The sequence below is a fragment of the Triticum dicoccoides genome, chromosome 2B (assembly GCF_002162155.2).
Source record: "Triticum dicoccoides isolate Atlit2015 ecotype Zavitan chromosome 2B, WEW_v2.0, whole genome shotgun sequence".
NCBI lineage: Eukaryota > Viridiplantae > Streptophyta > Magnoliopsida > Poales > Poaceae > Triticum > Triticum dicoccoides.
Genome location: NC_041383.1, coordinates 52,971,717 through 52,982,974, shown reverse-complemented (window position 1 = coordinate 52,982,974; position 11,258 = coordinate 52,971,717).

The window sequence follows — 11,258 nt, the reverse complement described above, 5'->3', positions numbered from 1 at the left end:
GAGCGGCTCGCCGCGGTTTGATGTGTATGGCAGTGACTTTGGCCGGGGCAGGCCTCTGGCCGTCCGGACCTGCCCGGGGAACAAGCTGGATAGGTTAACCACAGTTTTCGTGGACGGCAGAGGGGCAGGGGGGCATGGAACTGGAGGTGTACCTCGCTCCTCATGTTCTCGCGAGGCTCGTCGCCGACCAAGAGCTGATGAACCCGTCGGTCATGATGGCGGCGGAATTGTGTCTCAGTCGCTCCTGATGACCTCGCCGACGGAGAGTCTGGTTCGGATGCTTTATTTTCTTCCTTCAAATGCCGTGTGTGTGCTGTAGTAACAATCCTGATGCCCAGCGTCAGGTTGCACTTTTTTCTTCTTTGATTGCAATTTCTTGTTGCTAGCTTGTCAGGTACTCAGGTTGCACTTTTGAGTCTGTTACGTCCGCACATTAAAATCAGCCCAGTCTCTTAGTGTGTCACCTAAACAAAATTCTTTGCCTAATTCATAGTACTAACGAATCAAACGACGAATATTTTGTTCTCAAAATTTCCACACATAATTTTCAATAGATATACAAAGGATGAAGAGTAAAATGGCTTATCATTTGAATACTTTCAAAATAAAATCAAACAAAGAATTACTTTTTACAGAATTTAATCTCATTTGTACCCTCTATTTCTCTAAGAAAATAAAATAATATAAATTTTACACCTCTATGCTTCAAAAGTCCCAACCCCTGAAGGGTAAAGGCCCACGCGGCGAGGCCCGACATCCCTCCCCCGCAGCACCAAGTGCCGAGAGGGCGGGCACCGCCGCCACTGACTTCTGCCGTCCCCTCGCCCTCTTCACCGGTGCCGGCAATTTTCCTCTGCAGTCCCCTTCGTGTACCGTTTCCACAGAAATTAGGGTGGACAGCATGATTAATCTCTGTGCATTTCGATGGAGCGTGAAGAAAATTAGCGTCCTATATGTATTTACCTATCTTGACTTGGAAAATTCTATTGATAGGGACAGGCCACCTGTTCATCCTGTTTTATATACAAAATGTTACTGTTGCAGCTTGCAACAAGCAAGCAACAACTTGGTATTTATATGGACAAACCAATGTGTAGAGACGGCTGCGAAAAACAGGAATGCGGCTGTGTCATACCAAGTCTTTGTACCCTTGCCCTAATTTATCTTTTGTTATTATTTTCTGTTGTGTATGATACTAACTTGATTAAGAGTGAAACCATATGTTAAATATGTATTCTATTAGTCTTTTAGAAACAAATTATTAGTTAGGTGTAGCGGCAAATAAAATTATGGCAGGCAGCAATACGGGCCAAATTTAGTCCATTAGCCCACTCATTTCCCCCGACCTAGGTAGGAAGCTACAGACAAGTCAGTTCCCTCAAAATAAAATAGATGAATATAAAGCCTTCACTATGTTATTGCTGTGGTGGCTAAGAAGCTAAGAACAACTTTCTCTTATTAACATGAACCAACCAATGGTGTAGAGGAGACTGTAGGGAATAAGACTACATGCATCATACTACCAAGTCTTGGTACCCTTGTCTTAATTTATCTTTTGTTATAAACTTCTGTTGTGTATGATGTCAACTTGATTAAGAGTGAAACCATATGTTAAATAATTATTTTATTAGTTTTCTTTAGACAAATTTATTAGTTAGGTGACGGCAAACCAAATGATGGCGGGTAGCAATACGGGCTAAATTTAGTCCATTAGCCAACTAATTTCCCCCCACCTAGGTAGGTAGCTACATACAACTTAAGTTATTTCCCTCAAAATAAAATAGATGAATATAAAGCCTTCACTATGTTATTGTTGTGGCGGCTAACAAGCTACTAACAACTTTCTCTTATTACCTAGAACCAACCAATGTATAGAGGAGACTGCAAGAAATAGCTAGACTACAAGTATCATACTACCAAGTCTTGGTACCCTTGTCTTAATTTATATTTTGTTACGTTTGTTATATATGATGCGCATTTGGTTAGAGGAAACCATACGTTAAATAAATGATGTCATTATGTGATGGCATCATGTGGAGTAGGTGTACATGCATGCATTGAGCAGCAAATCTAATAAGGAGCAGTGGCGTGCATGCACCATCCTGGGAGCATCCCGGTTGTTTTTCTTCCATAGTAAGCACAGAGTCTTCTCCCCCTTGGACAATGGTGTGAGGCTAGATTGTTCGACAGAGTAGGTCACTTCTTGTGAGGGGCGGCCCTACGTAGGTCTACCCGGTGTCACTGGACACCGTGTAAAATTTCCTCTTGCCTTATATAGAGGTCACGTATTTGGCTTGGACACCGGTCAGCCAGCCCTAACTTCGCAACTGACGTGTGTATCGTCTTTCCCGGCCGCTCGCGAGCCTCTATCTCCCATCGGATGGTCGACTCGGCGACTGGCAGATCGCTCAAATATTATAATAAAATGGTCCTCTACATACCTTAATTTTATCTATTTTTTCAAATTTGTATTACTAGGAAATTCAAAATTAATGGTATTACAACTGGGAATCAAAATGATGGGATTTGCCAATTTACTTTGATGATTCACGTCTATTTGGATTTTTTTCTCGACAGGACACAATGAAAAGACACAATGTCCAGTAAGTTCAACTTCACAAACATATTGTACAATTCTGTCAATGAATACTTGTTGATTTTATTCTCGAATCTGCAAACACATATATGTAACTCTTTGTGCACTTGCACTAACATATATAGACTTGCGAATCATAGGGGACTTTATGGAATGATTACTTTAAAAGGTGAATATCTCAGCACGAGATTGTAATGTTGACCGGTGATTGTATGTTTTTACTGTCTGGATTTCTTAAGCTTTATTGTTCAACTTTACATAATTAACTATTATTTTAAGTGGGATGCTTAAGTTTTTTAAGCATTTTTTACAACCAAATAACATTAAGTCGTTGGGTGTGTTGATTTTATATGTATTATTGCTTGGTATTCACCTGTTTATCGGTGTATATAGTGTATACATGGACACCAGGACATTTTTGTTCTAGGTCCACCCCTGCTACGAGTGGGCATGGCCTTGTTGTTTTAGTGTTCGAGTGGGTGTGGTTATGTGGCGAGAGTGGGCATGGCCTTACTGTTTCGGCGTTCAACTTGCTTTGCCCTATGGCAATTGGGTGTGTTCCTATTGTTTTCGTTTTCGAGTGTGCATCACACTGTTTGTATCATTTTTTTCTAGTTTATCGCTTATTAACTAGAGACCTTCTGCTTGCCTATCAATGAAACAGGTAAACCTTTTTTTCTAGAATAAACAGGTAAACTTTTTGTCTTAGTTAAAATGGAAGAATGGGCGGTTGGGCAGTGTTTCCACTAACTTAAAACTAACCTGCACTGCAACTTAATCACGATCAACAACTAAAGTAGATATACCTTGTTTATTTGTGCGGTTCAACAAGCTAAGAGCAGCGATTCCCTGTCCTACTATTGTTTGTTCAAACTCCATGCCGTACTTGACGCAAGCAAAACTTAAAGAGTTGTTATGATACATGTGGCATGTGTACACATTGTATTTCATATGCAGTACTTATTTTTCAGCTGCGCACCTATAGACCTGCTTTACTCAATAATTAACATCGATCGCTGCTAGTATTAGCAGTACATACCAATGGATGGACATATCATGCAGGGAACTTGTCTATATGCGATTTTTCAAATGAAACACAACAAATCTCCGGGACCGGATGGTTTTCCGGCGGAGTTTTATCAATTTTTTTGGGATATGTTAAAGTCTGACCTGGTTCAATTGTTTAATGAACTGCATGCTCATAGACTAGACATCTCCGGACTCAATTTTGGTGAAATTATCCTTTTACCAAAGATAAAGGATGCCAATCGGATTCAACAATATAGACCGATTTGCTTATTAAACGTGAGCTTTAAAATTTTCACCAAGGTCGCGACTAACCGGCTGAATGGGGTCGCAGACCATGTAGTCAAACCAACACAAACAGCTTTCATGCAAGGATGGAACATCTTAGACGGTGTTGCTGTCCTACATGAAACTGTTCATGAGCTCCACCGTAAAAAGTTGAATGGGGTCATCTTTAAGATTGACTTCGAGAAAGCTTATGATAAGGTGAAGTGGCCTTTTTTGCTTCAAACTCTTCGTATGAAAGAGTTTTCCCATACTTGGTGCCGATGGGTTGAGAACTTTGTGTCTGGAGGTAGTGTGGCTATCAAGGTGAACGATGACGTAGGCAATTATTTCCAGACTAGGAAGGGGCTACGCCAAGGCGACCCCGCATCACCTATCCTTTTCAACATCGTGGATGATATGCTAGTTACTCTCATTGAGAGGGCCAAGCTAGCTGGTCAAATCACCGGGGTCATTCCTCATCTAGTAGAAGGAGGCCTGTCAATCTTATAGTATGCGGATGACACCATTTTGTTTTTGAATCACGACCTAGAAAAGGCTAGAAACCTCAAATTGTTATTATGTGCTTTTGAGGATCTTTCTGGCCTTAAGATAAACTTTCATAAGAGTGAACTTTTCTGCTTTGGCGAAGCCGCAGAAACTTCACAAGAATATGCTGATATTTTTGGATGCCAACTAGGCCAATTTCCGATTCGATATCTAGGTATTCCTATTCATTATCGGCGTTTGACAATCGCTGAATGGAAACATGTTGAAGAGAGACTGGAGAAACGGTTGGCGAGCTGGAAGGCCAAACTCTTGTCCTATGGGGGCCGACTAGTTCTGATCAACTCGGTTCTTACCAACATGGTCCTTTACATGCTATCTTTTTTTCATCTGCCAAAAGGTGTTCTCCAACGCCTTGATTATTTTAGATCAAGGTTTTTTTTCGCAGAGTGACAATGAAAAAAAGAAATATCGCTTGGCTAGGTGGAATATATTATGTCGTCCTAAAAGCCAAGGGAGACTCGGAATCCAGGATCTTGAGATAAAAAACATTGCATTGCTCAGCAAATGGGTATACAGATTACTCACTGAGGATGGTGTTTGGCAGGAGATCATTCGTAATAAATACGTTGGGTCCAAAGCAATCTCCCAGGTCTACTGGAAACCAGGTGACTCTCATTTTTGGAGTGGGGTTATGAAAGCTAAAGAATTCTTTTTCCAATTTGGCACTTTCTCGGTTAGGGACGGCTCCCAGATTCGATTATGGGAAGACACCTGGCTCGGGACTACTCCTCTAAATGTGCAATACCCAAGCTTATACCGGATAGTTAGACATAAGTTTGTCACGATTAAGACGGTATTGGGACAAGAACACCCGGATATTTCTTTTCGCAGAACGATTTCTGGACCTCGTCTGACTGCATGGAACGATTTGCTGACTCGTTTGGGAGCTGTCCAACTGTCGGCTGAATCGGACATCTTTAAATGGAACCTGCATCTGAATGGAAGATTTTCGGTTAAATCCATGTATGATGCATTGGTTCATAACGAGGTTCCATCTGATAATAGAAAATTGTGGAAGCTTAAGATTCCTCTAAAAGTGAAAAAATTTCTATGGTTTCTCAACAAAGGAGTTATCTTAACTAGGGACAATCTAGCTCGACGAAACTGGCAAGGCTGCAAAAAATGTGTTTTCTGCAATCATAATGAATCCATTAAACACCTATTTTTTATTGCAAGTTTGCTAGATCGGTATGGGCAATAGTCCAAATTGCTTCGAATCTATATCCTCCACGCAGCGTACGGAAAATGTTTGGCAATTGGTTGAGGGGAATAGATAAACAATTGTCTAAGCACATTCTTGCGGGGGCGGCTGCCTTATGTTGGGCGTTGTTGCTAACCAGGAATGATATTGTTTTTAATCATAAAAGTGTTTCATCTCCTATGCAGGTAATTCATATATGCTCGCGATGGCTCCGTATGTGGTCTATCCTGCAGAGGCCGGAGGACAGAGACCTTTTTATGATAGCTTCTACCCGGTTGGAGTGCTCGGCCAGGGACATTTTTTACCCCCATGGATGGCGGTGTGACCTTCGGATTGGACCGGCATCACCTTAGGCCTCTTTTATCTTTTTTTGCTACTGCTGGCGTTTTTTGCCTTTTTATCTTGGCTTCTAGTACTTTGAAACTTTGGCTGTGTGCATCTAGCTATGCAGAGGCCGGGTGATCTTTGATGCGGTTGTATCAACTCGATATTTCAATTCAATGAAAAGCCCTTTATCGAAAAAAATATGTGATTCTATAGCCATGTCCATTGAAGGGTATATCTCCACAGCACTATTGATACCTGTTCCCCTGTACTACTTATACTTGAGGGCTAGTTGTAGATCAAAGAACCAATCAGTGCTCCCCACAAACGGGCCAATACTCCACATGTTCCCTTCCTTCCTATCCAACCTCCACAACTTGCATGACTATTTCACCCTAGTCCTTGCTGGATCCAGCCACAGCTTCAGGGTGCATGGCCCACAGCTTCAGGGTGCATGGACGATGCCGGCGGTGGCCATGGCCCGACTGACTAGACTGCTTCTTCTTTTTCTTCTGCCAGATTATCAACTTACTACCTTTTTATATTTGCAGCTCACAGTCAACTACTTGGACCGGAGACTTTTTTCAGGTTTTCATTCTTGAAAAGGAGGATATATAAATCTCGGCCTTTGCGTAGGTTAATGCAGACTGGGTCTTGTTATTTCAGTTGATTCGCACCGGCCGGCCAGTTGTTTCCAGTTAACAGGTACCTTATACTATATGTTTCTAGTCTCACTACATATAAGTGTTTTTCAATCTCAAACCAAAAAAAGTATAAGTATTTTCTAGCTAGACTGCTTCTGGTTGTTCTTCCGCTAGATGATCAGCTCGGTGCCATTATTTATTTGCGATTCACCATCAGATTCATAGACCGGGCCCTTTCTTCAGCTTTAATCAAACAAAATGGAAAACCCCGATCTCAGAATCGATTGTTTAATCTCACCGTAAATTACTATGTTTTGTTTCGCACGAGCAATTAGGCTTTCAGTCCACATATGTACCTTGTACTAGACAGAAAGGCGCGCTCCACCATGCCTGGCTATAGCCACATTTTCACGTATGATTTTAGGTATGCTTGGGTTAGGCACTGTTGCTGGTTGCGGGGTGGAACATTCAATGTGTATGCAAGGCTTATTCCATTCTCCATTTAAGACGGAAAATAATGGCGTAATCACGCATACGAACCATTCATGAACCTTTCCATACATTCTAGCAATTTTTCACATTAGCCACACATGTGCATAGTTTTTTGTTCATCTTTTCTCTTATTTCTTGCGCCTCCTTCCCCCCCCCCCTACTAAATACACAAATATTTATATTGCGCACATAAAAGTTAAACAGCCAAAGTTCATGAATTTGAACAGTCTCAGTAAATCTAAAAAATATGAATGAATTAAAAACGGAAACCATAAATAATCAAGGAAGGCCAGAGAAAGAAGGCCAGATAGAAAAGAGAAGAGAAACAACAACAAAAAACCAAGAAAATTATGTTGATAAAAAAGACATAAAAAATCAAAAAAATAGGTGGAAATCATGCCCCACCAATCCGGTCGCCATCTCTCTGGTTTTCTGTAGTGGGAGACAACCAATATGAGTCATGCGTTGGTCTGTAATAAGTAGTGGGACCGAGGCAAAACAGAACCACGACAAAACGTCAACAAAGTATCATCTCTGTGTCGTGTCGCAAGCGGACGTGTTCGCATCCGGTTGTGAAGCAAAAAAAAACAAACATACTAATCGTTGTTACTTTAATATAAATTACACCTGAAACATTTTGTGTTCACCTCAGTCCAGACGATATATCTCGCGCGAGCGGGCATAAGATATTATAATTTTTCAGGTCTGACGGCACATGAACTACAAACATGCGAACCACATGCCACCCCAACGATATGTGCATCAGCTGCCTCGCAGCCATCCAGCAAGGCAGTGGCGGTGGTTAAGAAAAACAGGACAAAAAATAGGTACGATTTCCACTTACCATCTTGACTCAAGCACCCATAATTGTAAAGAAACTAAAAAAATAAAGTTTTTTAATAGGGAGGAGCTCCCCGCTCCATTATATAAATGAAACGCAAAGATCCCATACAAGCAGCAATGTTGTTCAAACGATCATCATCCAGGTAGATAAGAAAACTACCACTAAAGGCCATAGAAGGGAAACAACTAGGTACTACAGCACCACCAACTAGGGAAGGTTTTCAACCAGATTTACATCCAAAGCGCGCACTGGCGATAAAAGGATACCAAACTTCTCAGATATGGACCACCAGAGCAGCATGCCTGGCCTTGAGTGGTGGTGCTGAAAAAGGTTGAGGAGACCAGCAGACCAGCAAGTGTGAAACTGGGCTCTGGATCATCGACATGCTCTTGCCCTTCAACAGCGATATGAAGCCTTCCTTGATCCTTGCTGGCCCCTGGCCCGACGTTGGAGCAGAGGGGAAACAATAAGGTGTAACTAGATTCAGCATGGACAAATCAACACAGGCTCCCTTCGGTATTCACAGGAAGAAAGACAACTCCTCCAGTTTGTTTGATTTGGTCCTATGACAGAATAATTTTACGGGTAATCTCAAGCAGCTGATACCGTAGCTCCATGAGCCAATCATCAAAGATCCTCCTAAAAGTTAGTTTGACATGTGTATCATCCGACTAAACGACACACTTGCTGAGGTGGAAAGTTGCATGTTGCGGTGGGAATTGGTTGCAATGTATTATGATTGGTTTTATCGAGCATAAATATTTTATTAATCATATCAAGCTAATATAATTATTCTGCAGTGTAAAATATTGATCTAATATATGTAGTATGATATACATTTTCCCATGCATGGTTGTATATTGAGGTGGACCTTTCGCCGTACATGCATAGTTGCATGTTGAGGTGCCAAGTTTGCATTAAAGATGTAAGTTGGGTGGAGCATGCAATTGAAAAAGGAGAAAAAAAGGAAATAATTGATGAGGTGGCAACATGTTGTGACCTTATATGTTTAGCTGGATAATGTGGATCAACTACTTGGATATATAGGATAGCAAGAGTGTTTTTGCCGAATCCCTAGATAGTTTCTTGCTTTTTCTTCTCAGATAATAAACTCAGTGGGAAGCGGCGTTTTGGCTATCGTCTGCATCTGCACCCATGGGTGAATACTAACACCATTAAAAATAGTAAAGGAATTCAAAAAATTCCATTTTTTTTGTGATGCGAGGTTCTCATGTGGGTGAAGTCCGTGCCAAATTTTGTAGGTTTTGGAGATTCTAGTAGCTCTCGGCAAAAAAGATAAATTTCGAGCATCTGAGAAAATTTTGAAAACAATAATATTTGGAGCTCATTTTAACTTTTTTGCACGAGCCCCTCAAATGTCATTTAGACACAAAGTTTTGTATGCACCTAGCCTACTGAGTCCTGCATCAAAAAAGAAATTCAGATTTTTTGGAATTTTCCTGATATTTCTTTTACTTTATTGTTCACTTGGTGCAGATGAGCCTAAGCACCGAATTGAATATGTGAACTCAGTGACCTTATATATATTTGCAACTCGGCGTCAGTTACTTGGACTAGAATCCATTGCATCAATTAATGCAGACTGGGTCTTGTTATTTCAGTTGATTCACATCGGCCGGCCAGTTGTTCACAGTTAACATATTATGGTTCCAGTCTCGCCAAGTAAAGTGTTTTTCAAGTTGACCTGACTAGCTAGCCTGTTCTTGTTGTTCTTCCGCCAGATGACCAACTCAGTGCCATTATATATTTGTGATTCACTGCCAGTTACTTAGACCGGGATCTCAGCATCGATTGTTTAATCACCGCCAGTTACTATGTCTTGTTTTGCACCGGCAGTTAGCCCTACAGTCCACACGTACCTTGTATATGGTTTCAGACACACGAAATATCGATTATTTAAATGGTCTTTCTCGTCGTCATGGTTTCATCTTTGGGATACATGAATATGTCGTCATCAGTCACCCATAAATATACCAGCAACTGCGATTTTGACTTGACATCTTGACTCAAGCACCCATGCATTGTAAATAAACTTAAAAAAGATTTGTTACAAGGAGGAGCTCCCTGGTAACATTATATTAGATGACCCGTTGCACCAATTGGCGCATAGACCAATTGCAGGCCGGAAGTTAAACGAACCATTTGATGGATTTTTTTTCCTCAACGGGTAGACTATGCCCGGATGTGCTCGTGTCGCATCAGTTGTTTCGAGTGGGGGTCCTTGGTTCGGATGGTTCAGGTCATGTACCATGGGGGCTGTGGTCGGCCTTTCTATCGACCCGGCTGTTGGATTGCCCGGTCATGACAATCCAACCATGGTGCATGAGTGAAATATTTCCGCATTCCACTCGGTTGTCGTCCGGTTGTTGATACACCCCATGACGACGATAATGAATGAGGAGTAGTACATTCCTTATCACTCATTACGTAATAATAATTAGCAACACTGGTTTTTTCAGCTTCGTCCTATAATCAGCATGAATACATGACGTCTCAGGTGACTAACCCTCGATGGTAATAACCATTTGTTTGTACTGATCGCACTTAGAAAAAATTCCAACTTTCTTGCTGGTTATATTTAGGGCTATCTGTTGGATCCTTATGTGGTTCTTACTTCGTCGTGAGGAGGAGTTAGGCGCCTCCGGCCTTTGGCTGCAACCAGTAGGAGATAGTAGCTCAAGATTTATTCAACAGATTTGATTGGCGGCCTGCTAGTAGGATTTGGTGATGCATGCGGCCTCATATTCTTCTGCATCTTGTCGCTTTATTGCCATTTGAGCTGCTCGTTGGGGCCTTATGTGGTTCTTACTTCGTCATGAGGAGGAGTTAGGCACCTCCGGCCTTTGGCTGCAACCAGTGGGAGATAATAGCTCAAGATTTATTCAACCGACCTGGTTGGCGGCCTGCTATTAGGATTTGTGATGCATGAGGCCTCATATACTTCTACATCTTGTCGCTTTATTGCCATTTGAGCTGCCCGCTGGGGCCTTTATGTTTAAACTACATGTGTACTGGATCACATAAACGTTAAAATAAGTAATTCATGGATGTGTGCACCACTCGGTGCAGAGTCCGAGGGTATTTCCCTCTTTAAAAAATAAGAGAGCTCTACTGAAAAGCTAAATATCTTTGATCCATATCCCGCCCCCTCCTTTGGGGGGCGCAAATCTGTCTCCAGTTGACCACACACATTCACCCATGAGCTTCCATATCCATCACCCAAAGAAATTTTCTATGCATGTTATCAGTCTTCTTAGTTGCCAGTTAGCTAGCGGC